The sequence below is a fragment of the Nicotiana tomentosiformis genome, chromosome 5 (assembly GCF_000390325.3).
Source record: "Nicotiana tomentosiformis chromosome 5, ASM39032v3, whole genome shotgun sequence".
NCBI lineage: Eukaryota > Viridiplantae > Streptophyta > Magnoliopsida > Solanales > Solanaceae > Nicotiana > Nicotiana tomentosiformis.
Genome location: NC_090816.1, coordinates 60,883,992 through 60,906,641, shown reverse-complemented (window position 1 = coordinate 60,906,641; position 22,650 = coordinate 60,883,992). Strand labels below are relative to the sequence as shown.

The window sequence follows — 22,650 nt, the reverse complement described above, 5'->3', positions numbered from 1 at the left end:
ATGCCAGCTTATGCCAAGTTCTTGAAGGAAATCCTTACAAAGAAGAGTAAGATAGAAGAAACATCAGTAGTCAAGCTCACAGAGCATTGCAGCGCAATCTTGCAAAACAAACTCCCACAAAAGTGTGGAGATTCAGAGAGTTTTACTATACCTTGCTCTTTAGGCACTATTAATTTTGATAAGTCTTTATGTGATTCGGGTTCCTCAATTAATTTAGTGTCTTTGTCTATTTACAGGAAGCTAGAGAATAAAATTGGAGAGATAAGGTTTGCACCAATATCTTTGTAGCTGACAGACGAAACAACTATCATACCCGAGGGGATAGTGGAAGATGTCTTAATTCGGGTAGATAAGTTTGTATTTCCTATAGATTTCATAGTGGTAAAGATGGAAGAGAAAAAAGAGATTCCCCTTATCTTAGGAAGACCATCTTAGCAACGGGTAGAGCAATATTAGATATACATGATAAAAAAACTCATGCTTAGAGTGGGTGAAGAGACTGTGATGTTCGAGATAAATATAGAGACGAGGGTGATAAAGGAGAAGCCAGCTCTAAGTATTGAGTGGAAGGTAAAGGGTTCAAAAGAGAAGGCTACAGTGAAAGAAAAGTGTGGGGTGTACCCCAAGAAGGCTGAGAAGAAGTTGTCTGCATGGATGTGTGCATTTGTTCGGGTGCGTGGAATGGAGCCCGACTTCGACTCAGAGCCCGACTGAAAATTCGGGGAAGTTTCCTTTATCTTATACTTTTTAATTGTGTGTTGGGGACATGACACAACTTAAAGTGTGGGGTGGGAAAAATTATATGTTGTATGTATCTGTGTTAGTAATTTAGTTTTGTTGTTTTAGTAGTTAGAGATAGAAAAATGATAGAAAAATGAGAAAAACCTTAAAAATTTAAAATTTTCGACTTTTCCCGATGACGGATATCATTCGACGTGTTTCTTGAGGGGTTAAAGATGAAAGAAAAAGATAAAAATATTTTATTTTGTTAGGTAGTGTAATAATTCCCCCTTGGTTTTTTTTTGTATCACTGTTCTTTTCCAAGGATTTTGTTTGAACCGGGTGTAGTTAGTTTTTAATTTTCATTAGTAGTAGGGAACCTTGTACTGTGTTTTGAATTGAAATCAATATCTCATGACTCTATTATACCTTGAGAATAGTAAGTGCTTTAGTTGTGATGCTTAGGCTAAGTTTTTGACTCTTGTATAAACACCTTAAATTGTATGATTTTAACTTTGCTTAACTGCTTTGACTAGAGTGCCTTGATAGTCTGATCTTGAGTAAGTTAGGTGCCATCTGTGTGTGAAGTTTTGTGTATTCTGTGCATTGCATTTGATGTCTAGAACTTGCCCCGTATGTTTGCAAAGCAAAATGGTTGTGTTGTTCAGTCTTGGAAGTGATTTAGGCATTTGTTTGTTGAACCAATTATATGCTCTTACCCACCTAATTGTTATGTATCTTACCTTTGAGCATGTAATCTTGTTTCTTTGGCAACCAAATTACAAGCCTTACCCATTTGTTTTGAATTGACCATCTATTTGAACCTTTAACCTATCGTGAGCCCTTAAATTTGTTATGAACTTTGTAAAAGTTGAAGTGTGGGGTGGTTGGTTTGACTTTTGAGTGGAACTAATGAAATAAGGAGAAAGGTGCACTGTATTGAAAAAGTAAGAGCCACTTAAAGTGAAAAAGAAAAAAAAATGTTGTATGATTGTGCAAAATATTCCATGATAGTGGTAAATCTTGATTTAATTGTGCTTAAAGAAGTTGGGAGTTAATGTATATTGATGTAAAGTTGGAGTTATGGTTTGACATAAGTGTGGGATTTTGAATAATGAAATGTATGTATTAAAGTGCTTAGGGAGATGGAGTCACTCTTATATCTAAATGTATCCTACCCATCCCACAGCCTACATTACAATCTATTAAAGTCCTACTTGATCCTTGACTGAATGGGCTCGATTAGTTAAGTAGTACACTACAAGCAAGCATATGGTTCATCGTTTGTGATATATGAATGTTGTTTCTGAGAGTGAGTAAATTCCATCTATCTTGAGTTCCTAATAGTGCTTAATTTATATTGTGTGTGGAACGACTCTCTATTGTTTTAAGGGCACTTGATTCACGAAGGAAGGTAATATCGTTGACCTCTGTGTTAGAGTAAGCGAGCGGGTTATAAATAACGTGTGGTGCTTTTGAGTCAAATCTTGAGGCAAGAATGTTACACTATTGTGCTTAGACTATTTTAAATATTCTTGGTATGATGAGTTAGGAGAGTTGTGTAAAAAGGTCGTGTCTTTATAAAGTGTAGTTTGATTGCTCGAGGACGAGCAATGGTTTAAGTGTGGGGTGTTGATGGTAGGCTATAATATCGTATTTTTAGTCGCTTGTTGCACTCTAATTTACTGCACTTTAATTGTGTTTGAGCTTTAATCGATAGTGTTTTGCACTTATTGTGTGTTTTATACCTTGTAGGAGTGATTCCGAGTGATGTAGATGTTATGGAGCTAATTCGAGTGATTTGGAGCTTTGAAGTCTGAGTAAAAGCCCAAGAGATTACACCAGGATCGTGTTCGAGGGGTCGAGGACCAGGTCTGGATGTCAAAATCGAAGCAAAAATCCGGACTCTAAGAAAACTACACTAGCGTGGCCTGTGGCGCACCGCGCCTGTGCAAATTCTTGCTCCTGTCAAAGTGCAAGCTCTCTGAAATTTCCCACTGCTTCCCCGCCTGGCGCGTCGCCCCATATGGCACGCCTGTACAAATGTTACAGAGTAATTGTCCTAATTCACGTAGGAAAAGGTGGTTTCATTTGGGCCCGACCCTACTTGGTATAAACACATGTAAAAGCATTATTTTTAAGATTTTGGACACATCTAAGACCTAAGGAGGCGAAGGAGGAGGTGGAGAAGCGAAAGTACAAGGAATTCATCATTCAATCCTTACTCAAGACAAGAGTTTGGATCGTTTTATGTTTTTCTTCATATTTGTGATGAATTACTCCATATCTATGGAGTAGTTCTCTTTATGGATTGATGGATTTAGTATATTAATATTTATTTATGGATATTAACTCTAGTTTTTATGCATTGAATCGTTTTGAGTGTTTTAATTATTTCATCTATATTCATATGTTCATGTAATCGAGAGAGGCATACTTGTGATATCTTTGCATTATCTTGTTAGTCCAATTCATTAATTCTTCTTAGTAATAAAAAGAGGCTAATTGAATTATTATTTAGACCTAGTTAGGAGGATAATCGAGAGAGGTTCTCCTAAAGATCAATCCACTACGAACTCTTGCATATCTTCACCGAGCTTAAATTGGTTCACATTGTGAGGTTGAGACTTAATCGAGAAAGGAGTTTCTACTAAACGTTTGAACTAATAATTGAATGAATTTGAGAGACTCACTTGAATATTAGAAGTGAATTAACTAGAGTTAAATCTCAGACAATTATCTTGCACATATCCAATCAACCCCTATTTTCTTCCATTGATATCATCCTTGCTTACTTTTGTTGCGATTGTCATTGTCAATTAGCTCTAGATTCTTAGTTAAATTTAGTTTTTAATCACATAATTCTCAACTGTTGATCATCTTGGATAGCAACCAAGATATAAACTATGAAAATACTATTTAACTCTAATCCATGTGGATACGATATTATATTATACTATATTCGACTAGCGAGCATATTTAAGTGTGTGTTTTGCACTCGTCAATTCATATATGGGCTTAAGCAAGTGTCTCGTCAATGGTATTACAAATTTCATCAAGTTGTTATCTCATTTGGTTTTGAGATGAATTGGTAATTGTGTATACCATAAGTTTAGTGGAAGTAAGCATATTTTTCTATTTTTATATTTCGATGTCATATTGCTTGCCGCAAACGATATAGGCTTATTGATTGAAACAAAGAAATTTCTGACAAAGAATTTTGAGATGAAAGATCTTGTTGATGCAAGTTTTGTGTTAAGAATTTAGGTACATTGAGATCGGTCTCGAGGTACTCTTGAACTATCACAAAAGGATTATATTTGAAAAGTACTAAAAAGATTTGGCATGCAAAACTGTAAATTAGGTGATATCCCTGTTGCTAAAGGAGACAAGTCTAGTCTCAAACAATACCCCGAGAATGATTTGAGACTAAGGAAATGCAAATGATTCCCTATGCTTAAACAATAGGGAGTCTGATCAATGCTCATGTTTGTACGCGTCTGAACATTGCGTACATTTTTGGGATATTACACAGATATTTGAGCAATCTGGGACTTGATCATTGGAAAGAAGTCAAACGAGTCATGCGCTATCTATAGAGAACAAGGATCACATGCTCACATACAAAAAGTCGGATAAGTTAGAAATCATCATATATTTATATGTCGACTTTGATGGATGCCAAGATAGTGTGAAATCTATTTTGGGATACATCTATCTTCTTGCTGGAGGAGCTATCTCTTGGAGAAGTGTTAAACAAACACTTGTTGTTTCTTTTACCATGGAAGCTGAATTTGTAGCGTGTTATGAACCATCTAATCATGGAATATGGCTGTGAAAATTTGTCACTAAAATGTGAATTGTGCATGAAATTGAAAGACCACTATGTCAACAGATTCTAATAACAACAGAAATTCAATAAAGTCAACACATATTGACATTATATACCTGGTTGTTAAGCAAAGAGTTCAGAATGGACAGGTGTCTATAGAGCATATTAGAAACAAATCCCATGGTTGTGAATCCGCTTACTAAGCGATTACCACCCGAGGTCTTTCATGAGTATACTACTCATATTGGTATCATGTCATTTGAGGATATTCAATTTTAGCGGGAGTTTGCAACTATTTTTAAATGCTCTTTTACTATAGATAAATTCTAATTTTTAGCTTATACTTTCAGTTTTATGGATATTTTGAGGTTATTTCAGCAAAAATAAAGTATTCAGTTTATTCTACACACAGTTAGACCAGTTGGAAATAGGCATACTCAGATCACATTGTATGTAATTTTTGTGCTACACATCTATACTTGATCTATATCATTTGTTTATGATGGTATTCATGATCAAGGAATATTTAATTGTGTTAAATGCAACAAAACCCGCCTTGATCCAATATTTATATATCGATAGACAAGATTGTTTTGAGGTACTTCAGTTTATGATAGCAAATACTTTGAGCTCATAAGGTGACATACAGTTAAAATAAATACATATATATGTCCAGTCCAAGTGGGAGATTGTTAAAATTTGTGTGGACTTGCACATATATTGTGTATTAAGAATAATTATATGTTGGTTACTATCGTTAAAACGTTCATTCAAACTAAAAGTGATATGCTAATGTTTAAAGTTTAAACGAGTCTATAAGACATCTTATAAAGTATGAGATCTTATGTGTAGAGACCCGGATATAATTTCTAATTTTATTACTAAATGGGTTATGGTCCCCAAATCAAAGGTAGGGTTTCTTTTCTAATATCCCATCCTTAGAGAAGTTGGGAGCCTTACTTCTTGGTTTAGAAGACATGATCGAAAGACCGAAGAATTTGGGCGACACTCATGGATTCAAATATGCTTTTACTTATAGTATTACTTTCTTGATTATTTAACATCATAGGTCTTGGGAAAGATGATGGATTTCATCTTAAAGTTTTGGTTCTAACAAACCTCTCCCTAATTCTTGAGATATTGATGCAGAGGCGGATGCAGAGTGTTAGTTATGGGTTCAAATAAATCCATAACTTTCGATAATTAGTAGGAATTTATGTGTAAAAATTTATTAAAATTATAAAAATAATAGATTTGAACTCATAACTTTAAAAATATAATGGGTTCAATGTTAAAAATCTTAAAAGTTGAACCCATAGAATTTAGGGATCTTTGCACAAATGGCCGGCCATAATAATTGTTTACTTTTTCTAGCCATATACATAGATTATACATTGATTATACATAATTATACACATATAATACATAAATTATGCATATATTATACCTCCACCGGCTATTGTTAGTTAAGTGTTTGGATGGTCGGCTATTTGGGTTAAATCTTCTAGAATTTAAATCTTGTATCTGCCTCTGTATTGATGTATGTGGGCTTCTCTGCTTCAACGGGTCGGCTTGCTAGATCTCATTATATATTTGCTTGGAGATTCAGAATAAAAGGGCAAGCTCGATCCCTGGATCAATATTCATTGCCTTCTCTTCCTAGACTTAAAAAATCAAACAACCGTAATTATAGCCCTTATCTGCTGTTATATTTGTCGTAGTAGTTGTTCTAGTGACCTTGAGATAGTCTGGAAGATCATGAACATAGATGTAACCAAAAGCTTGGGAGCTTGAAATAGGTCCTCATCGGTTTGCCTACAAGGATATCAAGAAAGCAACAAGAGGATTCAGAGACAAGGAGCTTCTTGGATTTGGAGGATTTGGCCGAGCTTATAGAGGAATTTTTCCTAAGTCCAATACCTATATCTATGTTAAGTTAATGCACCATGATAAAAAATAGGGTGTCCAAGAATTTGTGTCTTAAATTGGCATTGGACACATTCGGCATAAGAATTTGGTTCAGCTCCTAGGTTGGTGTCGTCACAGGGGTGACCTATTACTTGTTTATGATTTTATGACTAATGGTAGCTTAGAGAAGTTTATTTTTGACCAGCCTAGAGTTATTCTAACATGCATAGGAATAGAGGTTCAAGATCAGTAAAGGCGTGGCTTCTGGGCTGCTGTATTTACATGAAGAATGGGAACAAACTATAATCCATAAAGATATTTGTATACGGTCAGAACCGAATTTTGCCCTTTGTATGAATAATCGAGATTGGAACATGATGGTCCAAGGTTCATCATTGTAATATCAAGCCATGGTGCGAAGTATATGTTGTCGAGCTTGAGACCTAGAGACCGAGCAAGATCGAGGTCGGCCAAGATCGAACTAGAAGACTCAAAGACCGATCAAGATCGAGATCGGCCAAGATCGAGATCGGCTAGGATCAAGATCAAATTAAGGGGAAAAAAAGCCATTATAGACACAATTAGGGGGAGAATCTCGGCGGAAATCACGGAACGTATCAAGAAGAGGACGATTAATTAGCCTATCATGAGAGTCCTTATCGTATTTAGAATTGTATCAAGAGTACGACTCCCCTACTATATAAAGGGGGTCTGGTCATTTGTAAAAGCGGACTCAAGCAGTAAAAAAGCAATATACTACTCTTTTCTTCTCAATACTATGTTACTCTGCTCATATTTCATTTGCTATTTCATTTGGTTCAAGGGCTAAAGTTGCACATCTTATTTGGTTTGCTTTTTTTTTTTTACAGTCAATTTCAATATCAATTTGCATATTTTCTCAGTTTGTGCCAAGTAAAATCACGTGTCCTTAAAACCACATATAAATTCAATTGTTATCCATTTTTAGGGTAAGCGGTTTGGCGCCCACCGTGAGGCTTAGGATAATAGTGATTGCATGGTGCTAACTTTCATAACACACATTGCTTTACACTTGTTCTTGTAAGCGTTTTTGATTCTAGGATCAGCATGTCGAACTCTCAAGCAATACCCACACACATCGACAACGGCCTTGATTTTCAGGGAGTACCAGTTTCATACCCCATCGACGGCAGTTCCTACATTGCCCTGAATGCAAATCTGGGCGTCGACCCCAAAAATAGCATCCGCAGAAACGTTCGATCAGCCAATCAGAACTCACATGGCGGCAAAGAAGGCAGGATCAGCCTTTGAATAATATTCAAAATGTTGCAAGCTCAACAAGCTGCAATAGCATAACTTTAAAATCAGAACCACACACCGAGTAGGGTTGAACCCGAGCCATCACAGGATATTGTTCTATGGCCGAACCAGTGCTGGGGAGATCAAATGTGAATGAGTCAGGAACCGACCCCGCTATCTTGAAAATGTTCGAAGAACTGACAAAGCGAATTGAATCGGGGGAGAAGAAGATTGAAGCGAATGACAAAAAAGTGGAAACGTATAACTCCCGAGTTGATCAAATTCCAGGAGCACCACCGATTTTGAAGGGTTTGGATTCAAAGAAGTTCGTACAAAAGCCCTTCCCCCCGAGCGCGACTCCTAAGCCCATTCCGAAGAAATTCCGCATGCCAGAAATTCCCAAGTATAAAGGAACTACCAACCCCAACGAGTATGTCACTTTTTACACATGCGCAATAAAGGGGAACGATCTAGAGGACCATGAGATTGAGTCTGTACTGCTGAAGAAATTCGGAGAAACTTTATCAAGGGGCGATGATATGGTACCATAATTTATCACCTAACTCCATTGATTCTTTTGCCATGCTCACAGATTCCTTCTTTAAAGCGCACACCGGAGCGATAAAGGTCGAGACTAGAAAATCAAACCTCTTCAAAGTAAAACAGAAAGACAACGAGATGCTCAGGGAGTTCGTATCTCGGTTCCAAATGGAGCGTATGGATTTGTCCCCGGTCGCCGCCGATTGGGACGTTCCGGCTTTCACTCAGAGCTTAAACATACGAAGTTCGATAGCCTCACAACAGTTGAAGTAGAACTTGATCGAATATCCAGCAGTAACCTGGGCCGACGTGCATAGTCGGTACCAGTCAAAGATTAGGGTCAAGGATGACCAGTTGGGGACTCCTTCCGGGACCGTTTATCCAAACAGGACCATCGACAGAGTTAAAAGGGATATTGACCGGGAACCACAGTCAAACAGAGATCGATATCAGCCATACGGTAGAGATCGGAGAAACAACGGGCCTGGACGTAACCCTGTTCGAACTAATAGAAGAAATGATCGAGGACAGAGCTCTCGAGGGCTCATGAGTAAGAGTGGTTTTGACAGAAATGTCGAACCCAAAGAAGCGCCACGACTATCGAAATGTAACTTCAACATTGATGCATCAGCTATTGTATCGGTCATTGGGCGCATCAAAGACACCAGATGGCCCCGACCTCTATAGACTGATCCGGCCCAGAGAAATCCTAATCAAATGTGCAAATATCATGGCACCCACGGTCATAGAATAGAATATTGCAGACAGCTGAGGGAGGAGGTAGCCTGTTTGTTCAACGAAGGGCATCTTCGAGAATTCGAAAGCGATCGGGCTAAAACCCATTTCAAGAATAGAGATTCAAACAGATAGAATGAGCAAGAAGTGCCGTAGCACGTGATCCACATGATTGTTGGAGGGGTCGATATTCCTCAGGGGCCCGTACTCATACGCACCAAGGTGTCGATCACAAGGAGAAAGCGGACTCGAGACTACGTACCGAGGGGATCTTGTCTTTCAATGACGAGGATGCAGAGGGGATCTTAAAACTCCACAATGACAACTGGTAATATCTGTCCTTATGAATAAAATTCAAGTTAAATGTGTTTTGATTGATCCAGGTAGCATATTCGATCGAGGGTCGTAGAACAGCTCGACCTACAAGATCAAATTGTGCCCACAGCCCGAGTACTTAACGGCTTCAACATGGCAAGTGAAACAACCAAGGGTCAAATTAATTTGCCAATGAACGTGGTCGGGACCATCAAAGAAACAAAGTTCCATGTAATCGATGGTGACATGAGGTACAACGCCCTGCTCGGAAGGCCTCGGATCCATAACATGAGTGCAGTACCCTCAATCCTTCACCAAGTTTAGAAGTTCCCGACGTCAGAGGGAATCAAAATAGTGTACGGGGATCAACCCACTGCCAAGGAAATGTTTTCAGTCGATGAAGTGATACCAGTATCGGCACTCTCATCAACGAAGGGATCGAAGGGAAATCAGGAGGCCAAATAGCAACCATTGATACCGGCCTCGACCCAATTGCAGGAGCGAGGGATCGATGAGGATCACGACTATTGGATCTCTCGATCCTTCGTAGTTCCCGATGACTCTGACGCCACCAAGTCAACGGTCGAAGAGCTAGAATAAGTCACATTGGCCAAGCATCAGCCCAAACAAAATGTATACTTGGGCATGGGGCTAACCCCTGAGCTCAGGAAAAAACTTATTCATTTCCTTAAAGCTAACACAGATTGCTTTGCTTGGTCCCATCTCGATATGACAGGGATTCCACCAGAAATTACCACCCACAATCTAATCCTGGACCCTAAATTCCGCCTGGTAAAGCAAAAAAGAATACCACAGTCCGAGGTCAAACATGCCTTCATCAAGGACGAGGTAACCAAACTTCTCAAAATGGGATCCATTCAGGAAATAAAGTACCCTGAATGGTTAGCAAACGTAGTGGTAGTCCCTAAAAAAGGAAACAAACATAAAATGTGTATAGATTATAAAGACCTGAATAAAGCATGTTCCAAGGATTCCTTTCCTTTACCTAATATTGATCATATAATCGATGCAACGGCCGGCCACTAGACTTTGAGTTTTCTCGATGCCTACTCCGGGTACAACCATATACAGATGAACCCGGAGGATCAGGAAAAGACCCCGTTTACCACTAAGTACGGCACCTACTGTTATAATGTAATGCCATTCGGTCTAAAAAATGCTGGTGCAACTTATCAACGCCTAGTAAACCAAATGTTTGAAGAACTAATAGGAAAATCAACGGAAGTGTATATTGATGACATGTTAATTAAGTCCCTATGAGCAAAGGGCCATTTAAAGCATTTGCAAGAGACTTTTGATATATTAAGGAAGTACAATATGAAGCTTAACCCCGAAAAGTGTGCATTCAGAGTTGGCTCGGGCAAGCTTTGGTTTTATGGTGTCCAACCGAGGAATCGAGATCAACCCCGATAAAATCAAAGCTATCGATGATATCACGGTAATGGATAATGTAAAGGCCGTGCAGAGGCTAACGGGGCGGATAGCCGCACTAGGATGATTCATTTCCAGATCCTCAGATAGGAGCCACCGATTCTTCTCGCTGCTTAAGAAGAAGAGCAATTTTACATTGACTCCAAAATTCCAACATGCCTTAGAGGAACTAAAGCAGTATTTATCGAGCCCACCGCTGTTTCACACCCTGAAAGTAGACGAACAGCTTTACATTAACTTGGTAGTCTCGGAGATAGTGGTAAGTGGAGTCCTGGTCCGAGAAGAACAAGGTACGCAATTCCCTATCTATTATGTTAGACAGGGAATCGTATAAGAGCCTCTAAGAGCCTCCCGAAACTAGACATCCACACTTAGAAAAATTAGCGCTTGCTTTAATAAGAGCCTCTAGGAAACTAAAATCATATTTCCAATGTCATCCAATATCTGTTATAACAACTTATCCTCTTCGGAATATTTTGCATAAACCCGAGCTTTCGGGTCGATTGGCCAAATGGGCCGTAGAGATCAGTGGGTACGATATTGAGTTTCAACCCCGAACCGCCATCAAGTCTCAAATCTTGGCAGTCGTGGCTGATTTCACGCCGGTCCTCATACCCGAGGTTGAAAAAGAACTACTGATAAAACTAGGTATATCTTCGGGAGTCTGGATCCTCTTTACAGATGGTGCTTCGAATGCGGGGTCCGGACTAGGCATGGTACTAAAATCACCCACAACTAATGTAGTAAGATAGTCTATCAGAACTTCAAAACTGACTAACAGTGAGGATGAGTATGAGGCCATGATTGCAGATCTCGAACTAGCTAAAAGCTTGGGAGCAGAGGTCATAGAGGCTAAGTGTGATTCCCTCCTCATGGTAAACCAAGTTAACGGGACTTTTGAAGTTCGAGAAGACCGAATGCAGAGTTACTTGGATAAACTACAGGTGACTCTACATCAATTTAAGGAATGGACCTTGTAACATGTACCTCTAGAATAGAACAGTGAGGCAAACGCTTGGCCCTCTCCTGTCAGCCCCAGGTAAAGTTCAATTTATTTTGCTTATAACTGATTATTTCTCTAAATGTGTTAAAGCACAGGCTTTTGAGAAAGTCAGAGAAAAAGAAGTCATAGACTTCATTTGGGACCACATCATATGTCGATTTGGGATGCCCTCCGAGATTGTATGTGACAATGAAAAATAATTCATCGGCAGCAAAGTAACTAAATTTCTCGAGGATCACAAGATCAAAAGGATCCTATCAACACCTTATCATCCCAGCGGGAACGGACAAGCCGAATCGACCAACAAAACCATCATCCAAAATCTTAAGAAGAGATTGACCGGCGCCAAAGGAAAATGGAGAGAAATACTACCTAAGGTTCTATGGGCATACCGCACAACATCGAAATCCAGCACCGAAGCAACACCGTTCTCGTTAGTTTACGGCGCCGAAGCTCAAATACCGATCGAGGTCGGAGAACCTAGCATCAGGTTTCGATATGCAACGGGGGAATCAAATAACGAGGCCATGAATACGAGCCTAGAATTGTTGGACGAAAGACGCAAAGCCTCTCTCGTCCGATTGGCCGCCCAAAAATAGCGGATCGAAAGATATTACAATCGAAGAGCCAATATTCGACATTGTAACATCGGGAACTTGGTGCTAAGAAAAGTCACCCTCAACACCCGAAATCCGAATGAAGGGAAACTGGGTCCGAATTGGGAAGGACCGTACCAGGTCCTCAAAATCATCAAAAAGGATCCTACAAGCTCGGCACGATAAATGGCAAACAACTACCGAGCAATTGGAACATATTGCACCTAAAACGATACTACTGCTAAGGTACGACCCTTTCTGTTTTCATTTATATTTTAAACTAACCCTTGTAGGTGTTCGACCAGAAACAATGAGGGATTCTTCGACACGAAGACTTTAGGTCTGAAAGCACGCGTTGCACTCTTTTTTTCTTAGATCTGTTTTGTCCCAAATGGGTTTTCCAGTGAGGTTTTTAATGAGGCAACCATTGATCGTGCTAACTTAGAACAATTCAACAGTATTCGAGGTTTCTTTACAATCAACCTCGAACACTGGGGGGCATCACCCTCGAATGTCAACTTTGATGCGAGAAAGTTACTTCATGGAATCAGGGTCTCGATAGGAAAAATTTATAAGGGTCAAACGGTTAAACGAACCGCGCTCGCGTAGTTTGCTCGAGCCCTGGCACAAAACATGTACGCATGTATAATTATTTATAAAGAGAAGTATTTTTCTTTACACTTCCATACTCTCGACCTATTATGTAAATAGGCTTAAGGGCCGACTATAACAAGAGTTCGGATAATTACCCCCATGCATGCGCACTACCGATTGAATTATTAAAACACCGAGATCATAAGACCTTTTAGGCAACCCTCGATTTCTATAGGCCACGGCCAATCCACTCGGGGACTGACTTTTCAGGCAAGCTCGAAATAAAATGGGAAAATAAGCCCAAGGGGCAAATCCCGAACTAAAGAGGCTATGGCCGAATTAACACGGATCGGAGACGTCCGAATTTCGTAACAAAACAGGCCTTCAAATTCTTTCATAAACCGGTTAAAAAAGGCTACCCCCGGCAAAATCATAAAAGGCTTCGATAATATCAAGCCTCGAAAACTCTAATGAGTACAAAATTGTTCGAACTCTTGAACACGTCCTTATTTCGAGCCAAGGCATTACGAGTTTTTTTGCAAATACAAATGATAAAAAACCTTTTCAAGCCGAAAAGGGGAAAAACCCATAAACAACCTTTCTTACAAAAGCCTAAGGGCTACATTACCTCGAGTTCGAGAAAGCACTAACTCGATCAAAAAACCTAAGGGCTATACTAGTTCAGTTCCAATCAAATTGTCTAAATCTCGGACACAATTTTATGCTAAGGCATTTTCGACCTTCGTAAAATAGAGAAAAGCAAAGGAAAAGCACAAGAATCAAAAAAGCAAAAAAAGCCTTATATATATATATATATTCAAAAGTTTTTTACAAAAGGCCGAATCGGACGCAGAAAAGATACAAAAGAAAAACAAGAAACTAATATCCTAAGTGGCTTGGTCTTTATCGGAGGCTGCATCCTCGGGATTTTCTCCGTCCTCAGATTCGCTCGAGCTCTCGGAGTCTTCCTCAGGGAAGGCCAGCCTTCGGGCTCTAGTGTCCTCCACCTTGGCATTTTCAATTTTGGCTGAAACATCGAAGCCCTAAGTACCTGACCTCCTCGAGAGTTTCCCTCCGAGCCTGCCATTTAGCATGTTCGACCATGCTCTTGGCCTTGGCCTAGTTGACCTCAACATCGATCCTGAACTGGGCCACTTTAGCATCAGCTCTTTTATTGGCCTCGGCCACCTCTGATCTGGCCACTTCGAGTTCATCGGCCAAGCCTGCCTTATCAGAAGTGGCCAAATCCAATTGATGCTAAAGCTCTTTAATCTTCTCGATCTGCACTGAGGCATTTTCTTCTGCAACTCAAAACTGGGTCTCAGCCAACTCCAATTGCGCTTGGACAACCTCCTTTTTCGAGGCAAGGACGTCCATATTTTCTTTGAATTTTTCTGACTCGGCCAGTAGCTCATCTACCTGTGAATTGAGCCATCCAATCTGTTCGATCCTCTGCCGAACCTGCAGAATCGGATCGTTAGTGGTTATCTCCAATTAATCTTCACTGTTGTGGAGAATTCAAAATACCTGCTCAGCTATTTCCTTGTACTCATCTCGAGTCGTTGCCAAATCTGCCCGAAGCTTCTAACTAAGAAGTTTGAAGGAGTCACTCTTCTCAGTGAGGTTCCGAACTTCGGCCCCATGCTCCTCCCGGATTCGGAGGAAAGCTTATGATGCAACACCGAAGCTTACAAACATGGAAAAAGATGTTAGAATTAACTAAAACTCTAAGTGTAAAATAAACGGTAGAGATACCATCGAAGTTACCCGATTCAGAGCATATTGAGCCACGTTGAAAAGGCAAGCGGGTCCTATGGTATTCATCATGATTTGATCCTCTTCGTTCACCAAGGACCGAAGGTAACTAGCAATCCCCACAGGGGAATAAAAATTCGGACATCCTCCGGGACGGAGAGCACTATCTTCCGCTTACGATCGGGATTAACACTCGGGGCCGGGAATCAGTTCACCAGTTTTGGAACCGATGAAGACCCGGTAGAGCCCGACCATGATGCTTTCTTTGGCACCGATAATCCATCGAACCCGATAATTGCCTCCGAGGCAGCTGACTCGAGCCCATCCAAAAATCCGTGGATATCAGTCGACTCCTGAATACCCTCGTAAGATCTACCTTCCAACATGTTGGCCTCACGAATCATAGCATCCAAAATCTGAGGGGATCTGCTAATGTCGATTACCCCAAGCTCATCCCTCGAGATATCTTCTACTTCCCGAGAAGTTTTGCCCTCTGTCTCCCCTTCAACCATCTCAGCTCGAGACGAGATAATCTCGGCTTTTCGTTGTTCAAGAAATATGGCCAGGGTTCCCTTATCTACCTCCGCCGATTCGGAGGATTATTGTATCACAACATTAGCCCGTACACATACTGATTCCTCTTCTCCTTCTTCGGTCTCATCCCTTAATCGACGGATCAAGTCCGAAGGCATGATACCGAAGCCCCCCTTGGGCTTGCGAGATTTCTTCGCCGGTTATTTCTTTTTCGAGATCGGGGAACTCGGTGCATCTTTTCTCTTCTTCTCTTTAACCTGCTTCGGGGAAGGGACCTCTTCATCACCAGATGGGGGCCTCGTGGAAACATCCTTCCCAAGTCCTACAAAGGGAAAAAGGGAGGTAAGCAAGTGAAGAAGAACAAATGACAAACAAACTAAGAAAGAGACTTACCATGACGGCGGGCCTCCCATCGACTCTTTGATAGTTCCATCCAAGAACACTCGGAGTACGGTCTCTACAGCACCAAACCTTCAACCCATTGTTTAAGACCCGGAATCGGTTCCGGCATCCGAGCCATGACTGTAACAAGAAAGAAAAAGTGGATCAAGAAAATGAAAGGCAGACAGAAATTAAAGCGCTCGAACGGAAATAAGTACTCATGGTTCATATTCCATTTCTCAGGAAATGGCATGTTATCGGTAGGGATCAGGTCCGAGGTTCTGACTCGAACAAATCGGCCCATCCAACCCCGATCACGATTCTTGTTTATACTCGAGAACGGCGCTTTGGTGGCTCGGCGAGCGATCCTCAATAGAGTCGGGGATTATAAGGGCGCATAAGGTGATCAAGGGTGAAAAGACACCCCTCGATTTTGCTTGAGAAGAATCAAAGGAGAATCACTATTCTCCAAAAAGATGGGTGGATTTGACCAAGGGTCACGTCATATCTCTTGCAAAAGGCGATGATGACAGGGTCTAATGAACCCAACGTGAAAGGATAAGTATAAACACTTAAGAACCCTTCAACGTGGGAAGTAATTAATTCTTCAGGCGATGGGACTACCACGTGCTTGTCGCCCCAGTTGCCTTCCTGTTTTACTTTATCGAGAATTTTCTCGGTGATTGAACATTAGTACCTCGAGATTGGCTCACATCAGCCCGGTACCGAAGAAGGTTTTTCAACCTTAAAATCGATGGCAGTTGAGCATCCTACCAGAATGAATTCCTCAGGGCGAGGCTCCGCCGCATCCTCACCGTCGGCGGGTCGTGATGAAGAAGCGGCCTCTTTTTGCGGCACCGTTTTGGAGGTTTTCGCCTTTGATGAACAAAGGGAACGAGAATTAGGGTTGTATGCGATGTAAAATGTATGAAGCAAAGGGATTTTTTGAAGAAGGTGCAAAAGTAGAGAAAAAGATTTTGAGTGAAAAGTTTGGATGAGGATGAAAGTGTGAATATTTATAGCCTGGTGATGACGGTTCAGAACCGGTAGCGGCCGACCAATGACTGGAAGGCATTTAATGCCTTGGTAACTGGACCGACGTGATGTTTGTTACATACGTCATAATCGGGCTCATCGTTGACATCATCATCCACCAAGTCGGAGTCCAGCAATTCATATCGTTTCTCATCATCTTTCTTCCGAGAAATGAGGAGACTATCTGTATACGGTCAGAATCGAGTTTTGCCCTTTGTATGATTAATCGAGATTGGAACATGATGGTCCAAGGTACATCATTGTAATATCAAGCCATGGTGCGAAGTATATGTTGTCGAGCTCGAGACCCAGAGACTGAGCAAGATCGAGGTCGGCCAAGATCGAACTCGAAGACCCAGAGACCGATCAAGATCGAGATCGGCCAAGATCGAGATCGGCTAGGATCAAGATCAAGTTAAGGAACAAAAAAGCCGTTATAGCCGCAATTAGGGGGAGAATCTCGGCGGAAATCACGGCACGTATCAAGAAGAAGCCGATTAATTAGCCTATCATGAGAGTCCTTACCGTATTTAGAATTGTATGAAGAGTAGGACTCCCCTACTATATAAAGGGGGTCTGGTCATTTGTAAAAGCAGACTAAAATAGTAAAAAAGCAATATACTACTCTTTTCTTCTCAATACTCTATTACTCTGCTCATATTTCATTTGTTATTTCATTTGCTTCAAGGGCTAAAGCTACACATCTTATTTAGTTTGCTTTTATTTTTCTTTACATTCAATTTCAATATCAATTTGCATATTTTCTCAGTTTGTTCCAAGTAAAATCGCGTGTCTTTAAAATCACATATAAATTCAATTGTTATCCGTTTTTAGGTTAAACAATATTAAAGTAGGGAATATATTATTGGATTCAGAAATAAGTGGGAGACTTGGAGATTTTGGGCTTGCAAAGTAGTACGTGCATGGTGCAAATCCTAACACAACAAGAGTGGTGGTTACATTAGGATACTTAGCTCCAAAATTAACCAAGACTAGGCAGCCAACAACAAGTTTAGACTTTGCCTTTGGCGCATTACTGCTGGAAGTTGTTGTGAAAGGAGGCCAATTGAAGCGAAAGCATTGTTGGGTGAGTTAATCTTGGTGGATTGAGTATGGGATAAATGGAAGCAAGGTACCATTCTTAAAGTAGTTGATCCAAGGTGAGTAGATAAGATAGAGGCCGAGGTTGTCATTAAATTAGGATTGATGTGTTCAAACCCAGTGGCGGAGCTACGGTGCTCCAGAGGTGGCTAGGCGAACATTCTTCGTCGAAATAATTACACTGGGTATATAAGTAAAAATATATTGTATTTAAATATATATCACGGTTTACACCACCTTGACACAACTGAGCGTTGTAGCCTTGCGGTAAAGGGTGTACAAAATATGTCAACAAACACAGGTTTGAATCTTATTGAGCGTGTTTCTACATCACAATTTGTTTTATTTAAAAAAAATGATAAAACAGTCAAACTGCAACGTTGAATCACTTTTCCTTTTGCAAAAATAAGAGTACCTACCCAATTCCCAAATCCCAATCGGTTTTGACTTACATTTTTTTATTATTTTATTAAATAAATATTAAAAGCCATTGCCTATTAAAAGCTACTAATAAAAATAGAACTAAAGCTAACTTTATCAAAACAAATACTCCCTCCGTTCCATTTATATGAACCTATTTTCTTTTTGGTCTGTTCCAAAAAGAATGACCCCTTTTAAATTTGAAAACAATTTAGCTTAAACTTACAATTCTACCCTTAATGAGAAACTTTTATAATCACACAAATACTCCGGGCCCCTTTTTGACTTGTTTAGGATCACAAATTCCAAAAGTCTTTATTTTTTTCTTAAACTTCGTGCCCAATCAAACAAATTCACATAAATTGGAACGGAGAGAGTAAGAGAAACGTTCTGCCAATTGCCAAACAAAAGAAAACTCTCGCAAAGGATTTTGCTCTCCGTTTTCGTCTCGTTGCTAGCATGTTCAATTCCAGGTTTGATTCTCTTTCGTCTTTCTTCCTTTTCTTAATTTATTTTGGAATGTATTTGTGGCTTATTTTATTGTTAAAGTCTGAGATTGAAACTTTGCTCAATATTTCTAAATCTCAGAAATAATTTGCAACTAGAATAAAATAGTTGATTCTTAAGATTTTCTTTTAAAGAAGCTTGACATTTTCACTTGTAAGGTAAATGTGTTGTAGCCTACTCATAAAGAAGCATTGCTACAGCCCACTTATAAAGTATTTTTTAAAAGACGTTCTTCCTATTTCTAAGTATTTTTTAAAAGATGTTCTTCCTATTTCTAATAAATTATGCACTTGACTATAATTTTAGTTTGATTTGAAGTTTCAATGAACTTGAGGAATTTTTTTAGAAAAGTACCAAAAGAAAATCAACCTAACCAAAATGAAACTTTAGACCAATTAGAAGTACCGTCACATTCTGTCTTATTTAAATGCTCTAAATCATAATCCAGCTGAAAGGAATCTAATTTTAAATTATCATCCAAACATTCGTGATGAAATAAGGAGGTAATACCTTCGAATTGATCCTTGTCAACCTCGGAGTCATGACTTCCCTCAATCTAATTTTTCTTGATCAATGTGTCGTTTTGTTTCTAAATGGTTTGATGATTAAGGTGACTGGTTGGAGTATAGTGTAAGTACAAATGCGGCATATTGTTTATCTTGTTACTTGTTTAAAGGTGATAATATTCATCAAGGTAGAGGTGATGTATATTCAAGTAAAGGATTCAGAAATTGGCATAAGATCAAAGACAGTTTTTCAAAGCATATTGGTGGTCCCAATAGCGTTCATAATCAAGCAAAAAGAAATTGTGAAGATCTAATACAACAACAATAGTCCATTTATGTTGCATTTGACAAACAATCTAATCAAATGAAACATGAATACTAGCTTCGCTTAAATGCTTCATTTGATGTGGTAAGATTTCTCTTGAATCAAGGATCGGCACTCCGTGATCACGGTGAAATTGAATCGTCACTGAACAAGTGTAATTTTCTTGAAGTTCTTTCTTGGTCTCGAGATAGATATGAAAATATTAAGCCTTTTGTGTTGGAGAATGCTCCAAAAAATTAAAAAAATGACTTCTCCAGACATCAAAAGAAAAGTGTGACCGCATAGAAATGTCACAACCCAAAATCCTAACATGTCGTGATGGTGCCTATCAATAGTACTAGGCAAGCCGATTCTGGAAAATACTTCCAATGTTTCTCAAAAGATAAGTCAAATGCTTTTACATGACAGAGTTTTCGTAAAAACAGGAGTTAAACTCAAAATATAGTGCGGAAAAATAGCCCCAAACATCGGGTGTCACCAAGTCACAAGCATCTAAATAACCGGTCCAAAAAATAGTGTCTACAAGAGTCTGTGTTAGAGTACCAATACAGAAAAGAAAATATAACAAAGAAGGAGAGACAAAGACTGCGAACGCCGGCAGCTACCTCGTGAATCTCCGATACTCAACCACGCACAAGATCAACATCCTCCATGACCAGAAACACCTGGATCTGCACACGAAGTGCAGGGTGTAGCGTGAGTTCAACCAACTCAGTAAGTAACAATAATAAATAAGGAACTGAAAGATAGTGACGAGCTATACAATTTTAGTTTGTTTTCAGTAATCTCAGCAATAAAGTAGACATGCTTTCAAATCCGGCAATTTAAGTCAAATCAGTTTATACATTACTAAGTTCAAGTAAAACCGTATACAATATCTTTCAGGAGTTTCAAAACAGTGACATATAGCAGCTAAGTGCAACAACAAATAAAAGCAAGTACAGCCTCTCAGGGCAACAGTCACTCAACCTTTCTCAATAGCTCAACCACTCGGCTCTCAGCTCTCAACACTTCCACTCAATAGGTACCTGCGCTCCCTGGGGGTGTATAGACTCCGGAGGGGCTCCTACAACCCAAGCGCTATAATCCGCACGGACAACTCATGTTCTGCACGGACAACTCACGTGCTATAGTATCATATCAAGATCTACACAGAAACCTCACGTGCTACAGTATCATATCAGAATCCGCACGGACAACTCACGTGTTACAGTATCATATCAGAATTCGCACGGACAACTCACGTGCTATATTATAAATATCATGATCCGCACGGATAACTCACATTCTATGGTACCAATACCTCACAAACAGGCCCTCGGCCTCACTCAGTCATCAAGCTCTCTCGTCTCACGGCCCTCAGTAATAAAGGGGAATCAGCCCAAAACAGAATGATATAATGTATCAACAGGGAATAACAGAGACTGAGGTATAATATGCAAGTAATACTATGACTGAGTACAAGTAACAATAAGCATAAAGATTCAACAGGTATCACGACCACTGAGGGTCTATACAGCACCAACACATAGCCTAAGCATGATTTCTAACATGATTTACTGTCAAATTTCTATACCACAGGAAGGAACATAGCTAACAACAAGCTTATTCAACTTTTCAGTTTTACAGAATGGACCAAGTCCTAATTCCTACGGTGCACGCCCACACGCCCGTCATCCAGCATGTGCGTCACCACCAAACAATCATATAACAACAAAATTCAGGGTCTCTTACCCTCAGGACCAAATTTAAAACTGTTACTAATTACCTCAATCCGAGCCAAAACTTTACTCCAAAATGCCTTTGCCTCTCGATTCGGTCTCCAAACGCCTTGAACTTAGCCACAAGCAGTACAATACAATTAATATAGGCTAGAGGGACCAATTCCAAAAATCTGAAATCGGCCCGAACCTGGTCCCCGGGCCCACGTCTCGAAATCTGACAAAAGTCACAAAACCCGTAAGCCCATTCACTCACGAGTCTAACCATACCAAATTTACTCAAATCCGATAACAAAATCCCATTCAAAACCTCAAAAATCTAACTCAAGAACACTTCCTCCTTTTCCCCTATTTTCCACCCCAAATCACAAATTAGATGATGGAATTAAAGACATAATCATGGAATTTAGCCAAAACCAAGTAAGAATAACTTACCTTTATCAACTCCACGAATATTCCTTCAAGAATCGCCCAAATTCGTGGTCTCTAGCTTAAATATGAAGAATGAGTTCAAACCCTCACTTTTTAAATTAAATATTGTTGCCCAGATTTCTTTCTTCGCGAACGCGACCGTCCTCTCGCATTCGCGTAGACCAATTTGAATGCCTCTCAGTTTAACTCTTTACGAACGTGACCAACGCTTCGCGAATGCTATGTTTTACCAACTCTGACCTCCGCGAACGCGACCCATGCCTCGCGAACGCGTAGACTAAAAGGCTGGGGGTCCCCAGCTGCCTCACTCCTCTTCGCAAACGCGACACCACTCCTACGTTCGCGATGCACACACAGACCACACCTTCGCGAACGCGTAAGAGAAAACTCAAAAAACACAACAGCAGACATCAGCCATCAACCAAGGTCCAAAAATGATCCGTTAACCACCCGAAACTCACCCGAGGCCCCCCAGGACCTCAACCAAACATACCATCAAGTCCCAAAACATTATACAAACTTAGTCGAACCCTCAAATCGCCTCAAACAACATCAAAACACGAATTACACACGGATTCAAGCCTAATGAACTTTAAAATTTCCAAATTCTACAAACAATACCAAAACCTATCAAATCACGTCCGATTGACCTCAAATTTGGCACACAAGTCACAAATGACCCCATGAACCTATTGCAACTTCCGGAATTGGAATTCGACCCCGATATAAAAAGGTCAACCCCCCCCCCCCGGTCAAACTTCCCAAAAATTTGACTTTCGCCATTTCAAGTCTAATTCTACTCCCGACCTCCAAATCACAATCCGGACACGCTCCTAAGTCCAGAATCATCCAACGGAGCTAACAGAACCATCAAAATTCCAATCTGAGGTCGTTTACACATAAGTCGACATTCAGTCGACTTTTCCAACTTAAGATTTTAATTAAGAGACTAAGTATCTT

General features: G+C 40.0%; 1 pseudogene; it reads left to right on the top strand.

The window, feature by feature from the left end:
• Positions 1 to 17,932, top strand: LOC108944552 (L-type lectin-domain containing receptor kinase S.4-like; annotated as a pseudogene).
• The last annotated feature ends 4,718 nt before the right edge of the window (positions 17,933 to 22,650 follow it).